The sequence below is a fragment of the Abramis brama genome, assembly GCF_963993115.1.
Source record: "Abramis brama genome assembly, chromosome: 1".
Classification (NCBI taxonomy): domain Eukaryota; kingdom Metazoa; phylum Chordata; class Actinopteri; order Cypriniformes; family Leuciscidae; genus Abramis; species Abramis brama.
This window is the reverse complement of record NC_139963.1, coordinates 66,322,670-66,344,122: the sequence shown is the minus strand read 5'-3', so window position 1 is coordinate 66,344,122 and position 21,453 is coordinate 66,322,670. Positions and strand designations below refer to the sequence as shown.

Below are 21,453 nucleotides of genomic sequence, written 5' to 3'. Positions count from 1 at the left end.
GGAAACTAAGCTGAAACATAGCTGGCTAGCCACCTAATCCGGCTTCATGGTACAGGCCCCTGAGCGAGTTTGTGTTCGTTTGTGTGATTGTCTCGATGTTTGTGTGAGAACTGTTACTGAATGTTAAAGTCGAGAGTTAAAGTGTGAGATCTGTGAGAGGAATTAATGGGAAACGATCTCAAGTGTTATACTGATAAGTTACTTTACGTTGAGCCTATAATGAGCAACGTCAGACATCTAAATCAACTCTTAAATGTTAATATTGTAAATGAATAGTGTTTTACTCTTGCTTTGTGATTTCTTGCGTTATTTCTTGCCTCTTCATGATGACTCGCTTAATTTAATCCTAATTTGTAAGTCGCTTTGGACAAAAGCGTCTGCTAAATGACTAAATGTAAATGTGATGCTATTTATTTTTAAACGTTGTATGATCATTGTCCGTTTCAGCGCACATAAAATGTAATATTTTAATGATTTAAGTAGCTACGTTATATTAAGTATGTTATATTGTGAGATATCTTTCAGTAGTGCAGTTTAACAGGCTTTTATCATGTATCCTGACTCAAATAATGTGTTTCTAACAGCAAACACTCAGAATAAAGTGAGATGATCTGCTGATGATCCTGAATGGCTTGTTAAATGAGTGTTGATAGTCTGAGGCTCATCAATATTAACAGATCTGCTGAAAACACTCTTTATTTCATGACAATAGTTCCTGCTTTCACCTCATTTATTATGCTGATGTCTTCAGATCTCCTGTAAATTGACACTTAAAGCTCATTTCATTGGTGTCAGCAGACTGAGGGTATTTGTTGGTTACTATATGTACGTTTATTTCTGTTTATGGAAGAATATATTTGGAATAATTACAATTATTTATATTATTTTCTATATTTCTAGATACCTGTATTTTAATGAAGAAGCAGAATAATGTTAGAATTAACAATAAAAATAATAAACATAATTAATGAATTGGCATCAGTTAGTGTGTATGATGAATACAGACATAAATGCTTAGTGTCATTTATTATAAAAACAAACTCAGTGATTTATATTTTTGATTTTAGCAGATCAGCTCCTCCCACAGTAATTCATCATCAGAGAAGCTCCTCCCACAGTAATTCATCATCAGAGAAGCTCCTCCCACAGTAATTCATCATCAGAGAAGCTCCTCCTACTGCAGTCACATCATCAGTGAAGCTCCTCCCACAGCAATTCTCCAATAAATGCTGTAAATTCCCATCAGCTACAAGTGAAGACGAGCATCAGAGCATCAGGAAGAGCTGAAATCTGCAAAGACTGAGTTTATTAAAGAGGACAGTGAGAACATGAGTGATCCAGAACCCTGCAGAATGAAACACACTGAAGATCCTGAAGAACAAAGAGGTTGGTGTTTATTCTTCATTCATTCATGATGCTGAAGAACATTCATGTTAGAAACATTCAAGCACTTCATCACATTTAGATAAACAGTTCAACTATGAAACGGTACAGAATGTTCTGGGTTTTCTTCAACAAATGGTCAGTAAAGGGAGGTTTGAGACATTTTTATATTGATTGTCAACATCAGATCAAGCTAAATACTATTTTAACTATTTTATTTTACATTTATTTTATATCTGGTTCTCAAGTAGCAACAACGTTTCCAGAAGTTTAGTCATTTTCAACATAGTTTTCAAAATATATATTTTTAGGAATAGTCAGTAAACACCAAGTTACTGATAAAGTTGCATTTGTAAAATATCATATAAGTTATTCATAGTTATAGAGATTTTTCTTACAGTAACTTTGGTAACAGGGTTGATGAATACAGTCAATGCTACAGTTTGTGTAAAAACTCAGACAATGGATTGAGATTATTTTCTTGTCTTCCCAACATGCAGTAGAAAGAGCCCAGATGATGTCACTTCCTGTGTGTCACAGTTTTAAGAAATGCTCTGTTTTTAAAAGGAGGAAAATCATGTCAGGAGTAACAGGGTTGAGTGAAACATGTAGGACACAGATAAAGCTAATAAAAATAGTTAATTTAAAGCCAGTTAAAGTTATGGCCACTCTACAATTTGAGCTTGTGAAGTTTCTACAGATGCTGCAACGGCCGTGAAATGACGGAAATAAATTTAACACATAACAAATAATAATAATTCAAAATTTAAAAATAAACAATCCACTCCACTTGAATGCTGAACGCTTGTGTTATTTCTCACAGGGTAATTCACTTGAGCTTGTGTTTCTGGTGTCCCACTTTCACATGCGCATGAATTGAAGTCTATGAAGGAAAAGTCTAGTGTGAACGGCCATTAATAATTAAAACGGTTTTAGAAAAAATAAATATCAATATATCATATGTTTCTGGTGTCCCACTTTCACATGCGCATGAATGGAAGTCGAAAATGGCAGTATTGTGTATTTTAATGTTAAAGGAACCGTATGTAAGATTGTGGCCAAAACTGGTACTGCAATCACTTTCAAATTACTGTAGAGCGGTGTAATATTTGTTTCTTTCCTGTCAGACCTGATGGAAGAGAGCGAGGAGAGTGAAGAACTGAGTGAAGTGGAGGAGGAGAGTGAAGAACTGAGTGAAGTGAAGGAGGAACATCATGTCAAACCTGGAGAAAAACCTCTGAGTCGCTCAAAGACTAAACATATTTTTTTCAAGAAAACAAGAGCCAAGAAATCTTTCACCTGCACTCAGTGTGGAAACAGTTTCACAACCAAACAAAGTCTTGAGTATCACATGAGAATTCACACCGGAGAGAAGCCGTTCTCATGTGATCAATGTGGGAAGAGTTTCGGTCAATCATCACACCTTAGTGTTCACATGAGGATCCACACTGGAGAAAAGCCGTACGCATGTGATCAGTGTGGAAAGAGATTCTCAAACAAACAACATCTTGAAATTCACATGAGGATCCACACAGGAGAGAAGCCGTTCTCATGTGATCAGTGCGGCAAAACATTTCTTTGTGCATCAGACCTGAAGAAACACCTGACAGTTCATACGAAGGAGAAGCCGCATTCATGTTCTGTGTGTGGAAAGAGTTTTTCACTGCGGGGCAATTTACATAAACATGAGAAAATTCACACTGGTGTGAGAGAGTACATGTGCTTTGAGTGTGGGAAGACTTTAACAACAGCTCAACATTTAAAACTGCACCAGAGAATTCACACTGGAGAAAAACCTTACAAGTGTTCACACTGTGACAAGAGATTCAGTCAGTCAGCAGATTTGAGATCACATGAGAGGATCCACACTGGAGAAAAACCTTACAAGTGTTCACACTGTGACGAGATTCAGTCGATCATCATCTCTGAATTCACATGAGAGGATCCACAGCAGAGATAAGCTGCACATGTGTGATCAGTGCAGGAAGAGTTTCTCTTTTAAAACTCACCTGAATCTACACATGAAGATCCATACAGTGGAGAAACCACTTAAGCACAGTCTGAAATCACAGTAAGTAGTTTATTTTCATGTGCTGAGCAACAAAGTCTCTTCCGTGTAAGTTAGACACACATCACTCTATAGCCAAATCTCTCCTCTCCACCTATAGCCGGTGTGTGGTGAGCACAGGCCACTTTGTTGATTGATTGATAGATATATATTAACTCGTGTTCAACCGGTCATGAAAAATGAATATTAATAAAAGAAATCAAGCCACAATGTCTTACTTTTTTATAGATTTTTATTCAAAAATATTAATTTCTCTGCTGTGGAAGGACTTTTTACAGATAATTTCTCCAGCCTTTGAAAAAAATCCTCTCACAAGGGACAATTGTTGCTGGCATGCAAATATGTTTTTTAGCAAGGACATACAAATGAGGAAAGATTACTGCTCTCTCATTCCAGTAAGTTAGGGGATCATGAGTTATGGGCAAAAACGCATCGTTGAGGTATTTTTTTCACTTCCACCGTGGTATCAGCTGTAGCATTGTGTATCATCTGGGTTTTCACGGATACGATTACCGAAAAATGTTCCCATAAACTGTCCTGTGTTGATGTTGATGATGATGGGTCTGATGTTGACATTTGTGGCTCTGAATGAAAATGAAAACAGCATTTAGTTACAAATCCAAATAAATGACATGAATCAGATTACATAACATAACATAACATAGACTGAAACTGCTCACCAGGAGTTTGAACCACTGATGAATGCATCATCGAAGCACACTCCACTGTGATGTGCTTTTCAGCTTCCTGGGCTTTGGCAGGATTTCCAAATGCCACATTTTTAAGTTGGCTTGAGAAAGAACTGAAATCCTATTTAAACTTATTATTATTATTCTGGCCCAACTCTAACTCCTCATATAGCTTTAACTCTAAATACTCCAAACTCGGGTCAGACCTTCAGACTGTTCTGACTTAGTGTGCTATATCTTTTCTAACTGATTTGACAGTTTTCCTAAAAATTATTAAAAATCATAAAAATCCCATTGATCTATCTATCTTATCTATCTATCTATCTAGGCTATGTATATATCTATTAATCTATCTGTATACATCAGGGTTATTATAGTTTTGCATTTTTCATTAGTTTTTATTTTTATTTCGTTTTGACTTTTTGTTTTCAAATTCAGTTTAGTTTTAATTAGTTTTTAAAGTGGGTTTGCTAGTTTAGTTTAGTTTTTATTTTTTGAAAATGCTTAGTTTTAGTTTAGTTTTTATTAGTTTTAGTGTTAGTTTTTTTTTTTGTGTAATTTGTGTTATTTGTCAGGGGCAAGATTCAAAAAGATCAGAAAAAGTATTGTGTAATAATAACTCAACAAAAACATCATACAATTTTAGAAAAAAATTCACACCCCATTGAAATTCCTTTACCTCTTACCAAATCCACACGCCATACCAAAAATCTATATATCTTCTATACAGAATTCACACCCTATTCAAATACCACAGCTGTACAATTTCCACACCCTATACTAAATTTACCCTATACAGTCAATAGCCTACTCATCTGAATTGAAGCAGCAAACATTCAGTGTAAAAGTAAAAAAATGACATAACATTATTTAATATTTGAATCACAGCTTACAGTATATAGTGTTTTGACATCGACAACCACAACCAAAAAGTGCATTTTACCTCAAACTTGCGACTAGTTAACTTTCTAAAGAAGGCGCAATTGCTTCTCGGGTCGACATTAACACACTGACAAAATTATATTCAGAATTTAAAATATATTTATACCACTTTTTAATGTGTGATTGTGTAAAGTTGTTCACAAGACATGAGATACCAACCTTTCGCGAACTTGCTTTCAACGTCGAACGAACACTCGTTCTCATGGAGACACGGTGTGCACGGAGGGGAGGGGCTGTGTGTGTGTGTGTGTGTGTGTGTGTGTGTGTGTGTGTGTGCGCGCGCGCGCATGTGAGAGACGCATGAGTGACAGAGAGACGGAGGGAGAGCAGGGAAAGGAAATGCAGCTGAACGAATATGCTGCGTGTTTTAAATAGCGTTAAAAAAATGAAAGACCTTGACAAAGACGAAAACTAAGGACATTTACTCTATAATTTTATTTTATTTTAGTTAGTTTTGCCAAACACACATTACAGTTTTAGTTAGTTATCGTTTTTTTTGTAATACCTCGTTTTTATTTTTATTTCAGTTAACGACAACGTTTTTTCCCACCTAGGTTTCGTTTTTTCGTTCGTTTTCGTTAACGATTATAACCTTGGTATACATACACTCACCTAAAGGATTATTAGGAACACCATACTAATACTATGTTTGACCCCCTTTCGCCTTCAGAACTGCCTTAATTCTACGTGGCATTGATTCAACAAGGTGCTGAAAGCATTCTTTAGAAATGTTGGCCCATATTGATAGGATAGCATCTTGCAGTTGATGGAGATTTGTGGGATGCACATCCAGGGCACGAAGCTCCTGTTCCACCACATCCCAGAGATGCTCTATTGGGTTGAGACCTGGTGACTGTGGGGGCCATTTTAGTACAGTGAACTCATTGTCATGTTCAAGAAACCAATTTGAAATGATTCGAGCTTTGTGACATGGTGCATTATCCTGCTGGAAGTAGCCATCAGAGGATGGGTACATGGTGGTCATAAAGGGATGGACATGGTCAGAAACAATGCTCAGGTAGGCCGTGGCATTTAAACGATGCCCAATTGGCACTAAGGGGCCTAAAGTGTGCCAAGAAAACATCCCCCACACCATTACACCACCACCACCAGCCTGCACAGTGGTAACAAGGCATGATGGATCCATGTTCTCATTCTGTTTACGCCAAATTCTGACTCTACCATCTGAATGTCTCAACAGAAATCGAGACTCATCAGACCAGGCAACATTTTTCCAGTCTTCAACTGTCCAATTTTGGTGAGCTCGTGCAAATTGTAGCCTCTTTTTCCTATTTGTAGTGGAGATGAGTGGTACCTGGTGGGGTCTTCTGCTGTTGTAGCCCATCCACCTCAAGGTTGTGCATGTTGTGGCTTCACAAATGCTTTGCTGCATACCTCGGTTGTAACGAGTGGTTATTTCAGTCAAAGTTGCTCTTCTATCAGCTTGAATCAGTCGCCCATTCTCCTCTGACCTCTAGCATCAACAAGGCATTTTCGCCCACAGGACTGCCGCATACTGGATGTTTTTCCCTTTTCACACCATTCTTTGTAAACCCTAGAAATGGTTGTGCGTGAAAATCCCAGTAACTGAGCAGATTGTGAAATACTCAGGCTGGCCCGTCTGGCACCAACAACCATGCCACGCTCAAAATTGCTTAAATCACCTTTCTTTCCCATTCTGACGTTCAGGAGATTGTCTTGACCAGGACCACACCCCTAAATGCATTGAAGCAACTGCCATGTGATTGGTTGATTAGATAATTGCATTAATGAGAAATTGAACAGGTGTTCCTAATAATCCTTTAGGTGAGTGTATATATATTTCTATCTGTGCATCTATTAATGTGTATAGTGTGTATGTGTATAGCCTACTCTGTCTGTCTCTAGCCAGTCAATGTGTAAATTTAAATGTAAGCCTAAATATAACTAAACAAATCGCACTATAAATGTCACTATATCACCAAAAATACGCTATCTCAAAATCAAACTCCTCTCACAAAAACCCACGAGGTAAATATGCGTTAATTTCACTTTTATACAGATGTGCGAATGTGTGGTCTGTTCCTGACCGTGTCAATCAAACGCTGATTCGGCGGACCACACCTGATGAAACACTTTGAGGCTTCGTTTGGCCATAGTCACATGACATGGGTGTTTTGAATCACGCTTCGGATCAGTGTTTCAAAACACCTGATCTTCGGGATTTCGCAAAGCTTCGGAACGACTGTTTCGCGTCAGCCATCCCTATCCTTCACTCACTGCGAAGTTTTGTTTGTGTCACACTACATCTCTGAGCATTTTCCCTGGTTTCCTGTCTCTTGGTTTTTGGATTTCTTGCCTGTTCTGTGGATTACTCTCTTGCCTCTGACCCCTGCCTGTTTTGTTTGTTTTTTTTGTTTATTTGTTTGTACGGACTGCCTGCCTGTGTTTGACCTTGCCTGTTCTTTGGATTACCCCTTAAATAAAGCTGCGTTTGGATCTCAACCTTCGTGTCTCGGAGCAGTATAACTGCCCATTTTCCCTAAGTTAAAGTGAGAGTACATTTTTAAACATTGCCTAATTTTTTATTTGCCTCATTTGCATAATTATAAATGATCCACAAAATGGGCCTAGAGAGAGTATGTTTTAGCATAGTTATTATTTAAAATTTAAACTGTAAAAAGTAAAAGCGCACACACTTCACTCTACAGTTGTTTGAATGACTGTAAAAGATGCACCTTCAAATAAAAAAGCAGAGTGTGTATTAAGTGTGTTTTAATAGCCACAGCACTCGAAACCACTGGTCCGATCAGATTGTAATACCTATCACCACTAGACTAGTGACGTCAAAACCATCCACAGGATTTTGTGAGACTATGAGGGGTGGACCTCAGTTCTTCTAGATCCGGGGGCAAGAAAAGTTTGAGCGTTCAGAAATATAAGAGCTCAATCCCATGTTCAGCAGCAGCCTATGAATACATATCATTAGTAAGGATTGTAACAAAAAACAAAACAAAAAAAACTTGCATCACAATAAGTGTATTGCGATTCTTAAAACATTTGCTGACCAAACAGAATTTCATAAAGTTTAGTAACAACATGTAACAATGTTTACATCAATTAATGTGGATAAATATCAGGTACTGTATATAGATACATATGAATTTTTCTCAAAGTAAAATCTCTCACTAATGCTGTAAACATAAATAATAACGTTATAATATTTTTTATGATAGGCCTATGAGTAAAATTATAATATGTAATATAGTGCATATTAGCACAAATACTCCTCTCTAATGTTTCTAGCGAGGCCTGTATGCTGTGGTCATTAAATGGCTTTTCTGAGGTAAATATTGCGTTACTTGACATATTGTTCTCCAGCTGTTTTATTGACCTATTTCCGCGGTTGAAGCACTGATTGAGTGATTACATGAGACATGATACATTTCAGCAAGTTGTAGGCTACTGTATCTTCCAACATAGTTCATTCTAGTTTATTTACTTTTAACTAAAGAAGAGCTTTAGATCAGTTCACCTGCCGCTTGAACCGAGGTGCTACTACGATCTGCAGTGGCGGCTCTAGACAAATTTTACTAGGGGGGCCAAGGAGGGGCCAGTGTTTAACCAGAGGGGCACATTAAAAATGGCAACACATTTTATTTACATATTATAAACTTTATTTTACTTTAAAATCATATTAACATTCATTTTGTACAAGAGTGAGTGCAGGTGCAAAAGAGGTAGGCCATAACATTTTCAGGGCTCTCAAGTGTCACGCATTGAGCGTGACGGTCACTCATTTTGGTCTTTTGTCACGCACTCCCGCCACACATTGTATTTCTCGCGCAGAAAAAAATATTTATAATATATTTAATATACCGCAGCGCCCAACAGTTCTCTGGCCGCGCCGCTCTCGCTATAGAACCGGCAGGATTCAAGCGCGTCTCCCCTGGAGTTCTTAGTCGAGCCTGCCACTTATCAGCCAATCAAAAAAAGAAAGGGGCTACACAATAGCCAATCAGAAAATAGCACTATTGTATCTGGGTAAGATTTAACGCAACAACCAATGAAAAAAAAAACATATCCTGGAATTGTTCACTTGATTCTGCTACAGCGTCGTCTTCCGAAGTTTCGTTCACAGAGGAAACCACTCCGAGCTCCGAGCATCACTTTGAGCACAGAGTAAGTCATGATCTCCTGTTTTAATGTTACAACAAATTCACAACTTGTTTGACACAAACAGTGACAACTTTGACTGCTGTTAGAGAATTTTTCTCAGATAATTAGCATCAGTTTTTCATGAGTGTCTGTATCTAAGCCAACAGTTTTACAGCCTGTTCACTGACAACACCTGCTCAGAACAAGTAACTTAGTCTAGGCCTAGTCATATTTTCGTTATCACACGTTGACTGACATATTGTCACATTATAAACATCTCTCTCACCAAATAGGCTTAATAATTTTATTAGCACTAAATAAATGAAAGTGTATTGCATAGTCGATGTTATACAGGCCAAAAGTTTGGAAACATTACTATTTTTAATGTTTTTGAAAGAAGTTTCTTCTGCTCATCAAGCCTGCATTTATTTGATCAAAAATACAGAAAAAAAAATTAATATTGTGATATATTATTACAATTTAAAATAATTGGTTTTCAATTTATTATACTTTAAATTATCATTTATTTCTGTGATGCAAAGCTGAATTTTCAGGATCATTACTCTAGTCTATCACATGATCCTTTAGAAATCATTCTAATATGAGGATTTATTATGAGTGTTGGAAACAGTTCTGCTGCCTAATATATTTGATGAATAAAATGTTAAAAAGAACTGCATTTATTCATAATAAAAAAATATTCACTGGTCACTTTTGCCTGTCTTCAAAACTTGAGAGCCCTGTCATTTTTTAAAATACAGGGTGTCAATTCAATGCGAAAATAAAACACCAGGGTACAACAATGTGCCATTTCCTATTTATGGAAGCCTCACTTCTGTGGACAGTTGAGTCCACACTTAAGTTTTTGAATTGGCACAACAATTGAATTTTAATAAAATATAGATACACTACACTACAACAACAGGATACGACGGTTGTGCTGTCTGGATACATCAAGATCCAGAGCCTTGGCCCTTCTGGACTCTATGCTCAGGACACCAAGATCACGGAGTCTCTCATCAGTAGTGGTGGACCGCAGGAAGGTTTTTATTAGTTTCATTGTGGAGAAACTGCGTTCGCAAGAGGCTGAGCTTACAGGAAGGGTAACAGCAATCTTTCACAGTCTAAACACTTAGAGTTTTAATTCATAATTGTGATGAATTTAATCCTTTGTAAGTTATCATTTTGCAGTGTAAGATTACAGTTAACACCTAAATAAATGTATTATGTATTTTTATAAAACTCAGTGAGTGTATCAGCAGCAAAAAGTAATTCTTGAAAAAATGTGCACAGTAATTTTATACAATCTAAACATGTTAATAAAAACAAATTACTATTAGTACTCATAAAATTCAGTCAGGCAATCATACATTTCACAATTTTATATTTATATATGAATGTCAAGAATTCAGAAGTGTATAGCTTATATTTATAATGCTTACACTACACTACACAAAAATAATATACAATTAAATTATGCTTATTTTAAATGTATTGTGCAGGCTAAAAATATATAAGCTTTTAATAATCTTTCAGTGTTTAATATGAATAAACACAGTGTCTTCAGTGTTCTTACCATGATAATATGAAACGCTTCAAAACAGCTCACAAAGCATTTTTAAAAGTTCACAGCTTTTAAAACATTTAAAAGTTCACGGCACAAAGCGAAGAAATGTCGAAAGCACGATTATTTGTTCTTCAGAGTTTTAAATTCCAGTTATTTTGCGTTTGATGCCGATTCATAGTCCTTGTGTGATGTGTGTGTGATCTAACAGGCACAAGCGAGTCGTTTAAAAACAGCAACAAACATAAAATACAAATACACAAAATAAAGTCATTTTATGCAAATCCACAGCCTTTTAGATCAAGCATTATAATGTGAATATATCATATTGGAGAGAGTTTTACCGTGCATCCTGCTGTAACGAGGCGCGCGCACTGTTTGAATATTGAATGGAGAATGATTGACAGCCAGATTACTTCAGATGACTTTGTGAAATTATAAGCAGACTCTCTCAGGCCCAAGTCACCCAAACTGACGTGAAAAAGCGGGAGGCGCCGAAAAGCGCGCTGTTTGCATCCCTGAATATGATTAAGTTTCTAAACATATCGAGACCATTCATTATCAGTGTGAGGAAGAAAAGTAACACGATTATGTCCAAGAACAAGAAGTCACTTATGAGATGAAATATTTTTGCTTACCTTCGACGTTTGCAAAAGGAGAAATCGTAGCTCCTCTCTCCAAGAGTAACGTTAGTTGCTGAGCTCTCATTCACCGAGCAGCACCGCAGGCAACAGTGTTTGGATGCGTCGCACTAATTTACCCGTGTAGAACGTTGCGTTAGTTCTGCTTTTGGCGCTCGCATGTAAAATCATATTACTTTTTTTTTTCACAGGGGTTGCCAGGGACATGTCTACAGAGGCACGGGCCTCCCTAGGCCTCCGTGTAGAACCGCCACTGACGATCTGTCACGTCATATTTAAGAGCGCCAAAACGGTATTTATTGTTTGAATTTCATAATAAAATTGGCATAATTTGAAAGCTGAGACTTTGTTTCATATCAAAAGTAACCTGCCTTGTCTTGTCTTGTCGATCGTTGTCAGTGGCCTCTTTGCTTCGGTATTTTTCATTGCGTGAAACAAAACTGCGGGGGGTTGGGGGGCCTTTGGAGATAACTGGCCCCAGGGCCTTTACAAGTCATAATCCGTCCCTGCTTCAGGACCAGATCAGATTTTCTGTCCAATCAAATGCTCTCTAGAATCTGAAGCTCCGCCCCCTACATTATAAATAGACGCTGAAGCTGCGGCTGAAATCGGTCACTTGTTCACACATTTACTATTTTCTACATGGTGAATGGCACATAGTGCACTATATAGGGGACAGGGAACCATTCAGACAGTGTAAATGCTTTCCATTGGGACGAATTAAGTCTGGTCACCCAGGGAACTGATACGAATGTAAATGTGTACCTTGAAATGCAATGGAAGTCGCTTTGGATAAAAGACAGAAATGTAAAATGGTTTGGCATTAGTGTCACGAGAACCGACTGTGGTTTAAGCCATGAGTTGTAAAATGGTTCTTTGCTCAATGGATCCGATTGAGCTGAAATATAAGCGAAACTCTATTGGCTTTTTTAAAAAATGGGAGGAGCTGCCCGATAAACCCCGCCCCTTATCCCTGTTTCAGTGGAAATTACATCAACACACTGAATAATGCTGTGTGTTTCAAGGCACTTCAGTGGGACTTTAAATCTCAAATCTTTATAAACAAGTGTGTACTTTTTAAGTCTGAACAGTTTAGAGATTTCCAGATGTGGAATTACTGGACTTTTCACACAGAAAATTAAAGTATCTTGAACCGTATCTTCAAGTATCTTATCCAGACATGTATCTTTATCTGGTTGATACACGAGTAAAAGCATATATCATTATTTTCTTAGCGGAAGAGTTGGGAATATTTGTTTGTAGATTGTAGACGACATTTGTCTTGCACTTTGTGGAGTTGAACTTACACCCCTAGCATTAAACATTTAAAACCTTTAAGTCATCCTTTAAAAACTCTTGACAAATCAGTCATATTTATTTTGAATAAATCTCAAATCCAAACAGTAATCGTAAACAAAAAAGATAAATTAGTAAAAGAAAGTTCAGAGATCCAATACACACAAATAGATAAAATGACCTTAAAATGAATCATTGAATCATATTACACAACATAACGCTTTTGGACTTTCTCAGTTTGTGTAAATCTACTCAGGGTTCAGAGTATTTATTTTTCCCACATTAATTTCCCACATGCCTACAATTACGTGGTTTTGTTTTATTAATACAGTGTATATTTTTTACTTGATTTAGGCTACGTTTACACGTGGATGGCTATTTTCATAAACGGACATTTCTCCCCTCTTCGTTTTCAAAAATAACATCGTGCACACGAACCTGTGTATATGCTGTCAAGAGCATGCCAAACCTGTAGGTGGCAGTGTAACGAGAAGCTCAAGCCCACCTTAGCCAATCAGAATCCCGAAAATGGTCACATTCCGTGACGTCGCTGCCTAAAACTCAGTTTTTCTCTGTTTACATGCAAACGTGCAAACGAAGATTTTCAAAATCTCCACTCTGGCCGGAGTTTTTAGAAAGAATCGGTTTCATTGGCGAATCCTCCGTTTGCGTGTAAACGAAGGGTGCAAACGAAGGGAAATGTCTCCGTTTTTCAAAATAACCATGTACGTGTAAACGGGGCCTTACTCTGAAAGAATGGAAATGAAATGTGACAACATGCCCCATAGGTGGAGTACATTATAACATGACCATATGACAGATTCAAATGCTATCTGATCTAATCAAACAATATACAAGACAAACTAAAATATTTTCTCAATAAAATACAATTATTCACTTTTTCATATAAAATAATGGCATTTTCAAAAAATGAAAAATTAAATAATTTTTGAGTTTGACAATGAACACACCGGAAAACACAGCTCAACATAGTTAAAAAACATAATAATAATATTTAATCACTGACTTCACCTTTTTATCATGTTTTTTTTTTTCAATAGAATTCAAGTATAGAATGGAATATCATAGTTCTAATAGGGGCTCATTGTAACATATAGTGTGACAACATGCCCCGCCTGAGCAACTGGAATTCAAACCCTGCGAGTGTCTTCTGAAGTATTTAAATCAAGTGTGTGACAACTAACCCCGCATTAGTGTGTGCTCTCCTCTATACTTCTAGAAGTGTGTTTAAAGTGTAACCTGAAGAAATCCTGATAGTGAGCGTGGAATTACTGTAATGATCACTTGTGGGAGTGATCATTAACTCCACCCTCTTACTACACTAACCAGGAAAACACTCGTTATTCCTCGTTTCTGTCAAACTGACTCTTTGTGTCCAGACAAAAGAAATAAAGAATCAGCGATCAGTGGAGAATGAAGAAAAGAGCTTTCAAGAAGGATTTATGATACGTTTGTTTCTGAACAGAGCAGATCTTAATGAGATCTAATGAGCAATCCAGACATTATGCAGATGAGCGAGAGAGACTCTCCAGTCCTCAGAGCCCAGCAGAACCAGGAGAACCAGGAGCCGGACGCTGGCAATGAGGAGGCCACGCTGAGAAGAGAGAGTTTCTGCGCGAGAGTTGCGCTGTGGTTCTGCTGCTCGGGTTCCTGAGTCTGATGTGGGTTCTGGTTCTGATCTCAGTCCAGCAGCTCATCAGCAGCAGCAGAAGCACAGGACACTTCAACGCCACCCGGGCCAGGTACACTTTACCATCAGCACTGCACTCAACACAGTGCCACTTTTGTTGTTCATACTGTCACTATCCAAACAATTTATGAATAATTAATGAACTCTTTGTGTGACAGTTAATTCAGACAGAGAAAGATATATATTTTATATTATACACAGATAATGGACAAATGTCTGCTCAGGTCTTTTTATTATTGCAAATGAAAGGTTACAGACATTAACAGTGAGTACAAAATAAATAAATATTTTTCACCACAGTCGCTAGGTGTCACTAGTGAGCAATGCTGAATGAAGCTTCGAGTAATGAACCTTTGGGTGAGCAATGGGCTGCGAGGTCTCAGTGGTTCAGGAAGCCTCATTTTGCCATCACTAGGGAAAGCCCCAGTGCTTCACAAAGCTTCATTTCATCATCACTACTTAGGGACAACAATAAATACAGAATGTGGAGTGAAAGTATCAACAACGATTACCTTTGAAGTCTCAAACAGAAAACAAAGCCAGTAGCCCACGCAAACAACTGCTCTTCCGGTCTTAAACAGCGCACGGAAATCTAATCGCGTGCACAACTCCTCCCACAGAGAAACGCTCTTAAAGGGGCCATGTCACTTTTACATTTCTACAGATAGATAGATAGATAGATAGATAGATAGATAGATAGATAGATAGATAGATAGATAGATAGATAGATAGACAGATAGATAGATAGGTAGATAGATAGATAGATAGATAGATAGATAGATAGATAGATAGAGGCGGATCTGATCTATCTCTCAGGGCTGGAGAGAGTAAAGCAGAACATTATAATCCATGTGTAGAAACTCTTCCTGAAGACATTTAATATCTGCTTTACAGACGCTCATGAAGTGTGTGCAAATACTTTCTGTTTCACCAAACTGGGGCTGACGTTAATCATTTCAAAATACCTTAATTTTCTACAAGTTAGTCATGGATAGTGGAAACCTTTTCAGTAACAAAACAATTTTTTCACTAATAATGTAATAATCGTATTTCTGGATTTTAGCGTAATAAACTGCTAAAAGAAAGAAGTGAGACTAACAGTAATTCTCTCGTGTGCAAAAGTAGCCAATAAACTGTTCAGAGCAGATGTGTGTTGAGACAGTGTGGTTCACAGTATATGCACTTCTCACACGTTTCACACACACTTAAAGCAACACTTTAGTGTCACTATAGCAACTCTAGTTTATAGTCTCAAACAGAAAACAAAGCCAGTAGCCCACGCAAACAACTGCTCTTCCGGTCTTAAAAAGCGCACGGAAATCTAATCGCGTGCACAACTCCGCCCACAGAAACGCTCTTAAAGGGGCCATGTCACTTTTACCTTGTCTTACCTTTTCATTAATAATGTAATAATTGTATTTCTAGATTTTAACAGCATGTGGGAAACTGCTAAAATAAAGAAGTGAGACTAACAGTAATTGCTCTCATGTGCAAAAGTAGCCAATAAACTGTTCAGAGCAGATGTGTGTTGAGACAGTGTGATTCACTCATTTGATGAGATCATAGGAAGTGAATAACCAGAGGAGGAGCTGATGATGTTTAAAGGAAGAGCTGTAACTATATATAATGAAGAGAAAGACTGACAGAAACACAAAATGGCTGATAAGTGTGATCTGTGTCTGCTGGGACTGATCATTCTCTCTTCACTTCTCACAGGTAAAGAAATCTGTATTTTCTCTAAAGATGTTTGCTTTACTGTTTTCCACCCCCTCTTTCTACCTCAATGACCATTTGTAGTTCCTAAAGGCACAGAGGGGCTGATAGTGATCACTGTAGGCCAAGATGTGTGTACTTCAGGGGTCGATGAACTGTCACACATTTAGTACCGTGGGGGAAGTTGTAATTCTCTGATTGGTCAGTTTGAACGTCTCACATTTGGGTTTTAGTCACATGGTCAGAAAAGGATAAAAGAAGATTGTAACTGTCTCTTTTATTCTTTGGGTCCCTTTCTTGAGTCTCTCTCTCTCTCTCTCTCTCTCTCTCTCTCGGGTAACATTTTACATATATGCTGAGTACAATTATTGGTATAAGTTATCATCTCATTTCATTTATTTTGAACTATTTTAAGTATAACTATAACCATGTTGTCAATAAACCCTTTCAATTACAAATATTGTGCTAACTAGTTTTGATTTGGTATTGACTTGATATATAGTATAATAGTGCTACCTATTGCAATGCAATATTGTCACTCTCTACACTGTAAAACCTAAGACTGAAAGTTACTAAACTAAATGAGTACATTTAACTTATTTTTAAAAAAAAGTTAGTTTAACTTAATAAAATATGTGATATTAACTCAAAAACTGCAATGTATTAAGCAGAACTTAAACCGAATAAGTTATGAATAACCTATTTGTTATTTTAGCTTTTAAATTTTATTTTTCAAGAAATTACTTTTGTATAAGGAGATGAAATAAACACTTAAATACATACATTTAACATTTTCTGCTTCATTTGAAGCCTACATTTAGGTCTCTCTACGGCGTTCTCCCTCACGCACCGGAAAACCCCGCGTATTTATTTCAATCTGCCCATCCCCCACAGCTCAGCTCACACACGAAGTAACTCGGAGTCGGAACAGAATGGCGGCCATGGAGAGATTTAACAGGTAAGCACGGCAAAATGCTTCGTCCTCTTTAGAGCACTTGTACGTTTAACGTTGTATTGTCGTTACTCTTCATCTTATGAAGACCGACTAGCTAAAGTAACGTAGGCTACTAACTACTGTAATAAGACTAAGTTATGCCATTTGTGTCACGTCACAGAAACGCCAAGCCAACGCGACATTGCATTTAGCACTAACTTAGAGATTTTTTTTTAATCAGCGGCAGTAAGTTAGTTGTACTGTGAGTACACGACAGTTTTGTCACTGGAACAGTAATTTATATGTGTGTGCGTTTTGTCACATTTTTACAGAGCGTGTCCCGCGCAAATTTGGATATTTATCAGTGAGGACGAAACTGACTGACTCCACTAGTGCTAACGTTAACCGTCATTCACACGGCAAAAACTAAAGAAATAGGTAACGTTAATACAAGCTGACATACTCTTTAATTTATTATGTTGTGAGTAAACCACAGAAGTGGAAAATTAATATTTTTTGTGTTTTCTCATTTTAGCGTAAACAAACGTGTCCCGCGCAATTTTGGATATTGTGAGGAGACTAGCAGCTATAACGTTATCGTCCACCGACCGACATTTACCCGGCAAAAACTAAATAAAAAAGGTAATACAAGCTGACCTATTTCTTCATTTATAATGCTGTGAGTAAACTTAATTTTTTTCAGTGGAAGATTAATTAATTTCTGTGTGTTTTCTCACATTTTTGCTTAGACAAAAGTGTCCAGAGCCATTTTGGATCATTATCAGTGATTGAGACTACCATCCACCGCCCGTCATTCACATGGCAACAACTGCAGAAATAGGTAATACAAGCTGACTTATTCCTTTATTTATTATGCTGTGAGTAACGTAAACCAATTTTTTGACAGTGGAAAACTAATTAATATTTTGTGTTTTTTCTCACATTTTGTCATAGACAAATGTGTCCCTTGGGCAATTTTGGATATCGGTGAGGAGACTATCAACCACCGACCGTCATTCATACGAAAAAAAAAAAAGGTAATACAAGCTGACATATTTCCTCATTTATAATGATGAGTAAACTACAGTTTTGTCAGTGTAAGAGTAATTCATATTTTTGTGTTTTCTCACGTATTTGCATAGACAAACGTGTTCCGTGCAATTTAGGGTCTAGTGAGGAGACTGACTGACTGTCCTCCACATCGTCTGCCATTCACGTGGCAAAAATGAAAGAAAAAGGTACTACAAACTGACCTATTCTATTTATTATGCTGTGAGTAAATTATATTTTTGTCAGTGGAAAATGTATTATTTTTTATTTTTTATTTTTTTTCACAGTTCAAAATAGACAAACGTGTCCTGCGCATTTTTGGATCTATTTCAGTAAGAAGACTGACTGACTATCCTCCAGTGACTGTCATTCACATGGCAAAAACTAAAGAAAAAGGTAATTTCCCAGGGAAAGCAAGAACTGAGAACTGATAAGAATGTAAAATGTGCACCTTGAAATGCAATGTAAGTCATTTTGGATCTTGTCAAATCTAGTTGTACTGTCAATCTCAAAGCTCTTTTCCATTTTAGATGTGTGTGTGTTTTTATAGTGAAAACAAATGCTGCCGCTCAGTCTTTTTGCCACTTAGCCGACGGTGACGTCACGCATAACCTCTATTCTAGCATTTATGCTGTGAGTAAACCAGTTTTGTCAGTGGAAGATTAATGTTTTTTTTGTTTGTTTGTTTATTCACAGTTCGCCAGACAGAAGTCATGTGCAGTTTTGTATTTTGGACAGTGAGGAGACTGACTGACCATCTTTCACAACATTCATCACTGAGAACCTTTTGTAAAATAAATTATTTTTCAATAAATACTATTAATAACTGCATCCTTTTCTTTGACCATTTCTTTATACCAGGGTTCCTCAAACTCGGTCCTGGAGGGCCACTGTCCTGCAGAGTTTAGCTCCAACACTGATCAAACACACCTGAGCAAGCTGATCAATGTCTTCAGGATCTCTAGAAACTCACAGCTAGGTGTGTTTGATCAGGGTTGGAGCTAAACTGTGCAGGACAGTGGCCCTCCAGGACCGAGTTTGAGGAACCCTGCTTTATACCAATGTTTTTCCTTTGTCTTATAAAACTTTATTAATTTGAGTTTAATCAACTTAAATCATTTACCGCAATCGGTTTCCTAAAACCATTTGAGTAGCTATATAGTTGTTATGACTTGATTAGATTTATTAAATGAACTCAAACCAGTTAGTTTAAATGGTTTAAATTACTTTAAAAGTTTAATGGAACGAACTTAAAATATTCAAGTTACATATACTCAAAATGAATGACTAAACGAACACTAAATTATGAGTGAATATGACTCAATATATATAAGTTCACAATACTCATATGTATTTATTTTAAAACTTAAATGGTTTGCCGCAATTAGTTTCCTTAATCGGTTTGAGTTGAGTTAACTTGTTGGGTTTTACAGTGTATAGCAACGCTCTCCCACATATTAATCTATTGTAACTGCGCTTATTTCCGTCGTTGGTATAAGTGGCAGTGGGTGGAATAGACAAGAAATGTGCAGTTTTCTACCATCTTGCTGACAATGTTTCTTTAGTCATTCGTCAGTCTTGCAGGAAATCCACCCTTACAACATTTAGTGGAATTAGTCTGGAAAGAGTTCATTTGAACATGCTCAGTTTATTCTTGCACACATTCACGTTGTGATCTCAGAGTTGTGTATTGATACACACAGATCATACTGTATTATTCCTGATACTGGACATAGTGTCACTCAAACATCTGATGATGAAGAATTATCTTCATATTAAGAGTGTGTCAGTGATTTGAACAGCTCTCTGATAAAGACTCATAGTTTATTCTGGAGAGTGTGTTGTTTGCTTTAAAGGGATAGTTCACCCAAAAATGATGAAAAATACTATGATTTAAAACTTCTGCTTTTTATGCTGGTATGTTTTATGTTTTAATTTATTAATATATATCATAATGATCACTGAGATATACTGTGTTTCAGGAACCAGTGGAGTGGATGAGAATGTGTTCATCAGTTCTGGTGAACATGTCTCTCTGTCCTGTAATAATGCTCTTTCTGGCTGCAAATCTAAAACTACATGGACCTACTATAACATTAACAGACATTCAGCAGCAGTTGAACTGATTAAATTAGGGATAAAGAAGAAAGACACAGAGAGACATGAGAGACTGAGTCTGGAGTCTGACTGCTCTCTGAACATCAAGAACGTCACAGAAGAAGATTATGGATCTTACACCTGCAGACAATATGTGAATGGACATAAACAAGGAACTGATGCACGTGTTTTTCTGCATGTTCTTCATGGTAATTTTATGATTATGTGGTCAATTTTAAAAGGGCAGATTCTCCCTTTAAACTCAGATGATGATTGAAGAGTCTGTGATTTGTGTCTTGTGTCCAGTTTCAGTGTCTCCATCATCATCTTCATCTTCATCCTCACAGACTGAGATCAGTCCAGGCCGCTCTGTGACTCTCTCCTGTCAGTTGTATTTATATACTAGACTCTCCTGTGATGATCTGGTTCGTTCTGAGGGATTTGAGCTGTTGTGGGTGAATCAGGCTGGTGTTGATCTGAAGACAGACTCCAGATATCAGATATTATCATCATCAGATCAATATCACTGTTTCATCATCACTCTGAATACAACACTCCTGAATGAAGATGACAACAGAGAGTGGAGATGTCAGCTTACTCGCAGAAATCAACTCGAGACCTCAGTCAGATACACTGTCAAGTATTCAGGTGAGAAAACAGTGTTAGAAGAGCCTCATAATGTCAGTAACACTAAGGTCTATCAGTATCACTGAACCAGAACAAACTGAGGGAACAAAAGCTTCTTTGACTCTCACAGAAGAGTAACTCAAAGCATTGCTTCAAACTAATGAACTGCAGTGAAGTAACAGTCCAAAACGTGATGCTGGAAATAATAAAGAAATTGAAACTTGACAGCAAAAATATTAACTTTTTATGTAATGTGATGATCAAAGTTAAAATATGGTTATCTTTAGTGTTAACTCTTCAAAATATGACTGTCATATTCTACAGTATGATTGTCACATTGAGTTGTTGTTTTAGTTTCATTTCATGGACTTTTACGGTGTGTCCCAATTAGCGTACTTATGCATATTCTAGACATGTTTAGTATAAACAGTGAGAGTAGTGTGTTCATATAACACTCCGGTTCTTTCACTCGATTCTCCCAGAAAGCGTCACATGAAGACAATATGTTGAGCTCATCCATGCAGCGCATTCACTGTAGATCCATGAAAAACACCAAACAGACATAAAATACTGCTCATCCACTCACAGAATTATCAAAAAT

The 21,453-nt window shown here is 37.1% G+C and overlaps 1 long non-coding RNA gene across 1 annotated transcript; it reads left to right on the top strand.

Moving 5' to 3' along the window:
* Positions 1–16,798: 16,798 nt before the first annotated feature.
* Positions 16,799–18,959, top strand: LOC311093985. The gene is made up of 8 exons (XR_014608508.1): positions 16,799–17,102; positions 17,411–17,516; positions 17,614–17,720; positions 17,828–17,919; positions 18,033–18,115; positions 18,221–18,316; positions 18,416–18,524; positions 18,825–18,959. It is a non-coding gene; the product is annotated as an uncharacterized lncRNA (long non-coding RNA).
* Positions 18,960–21,453: the final 2,494 nt, after the last annotated feature.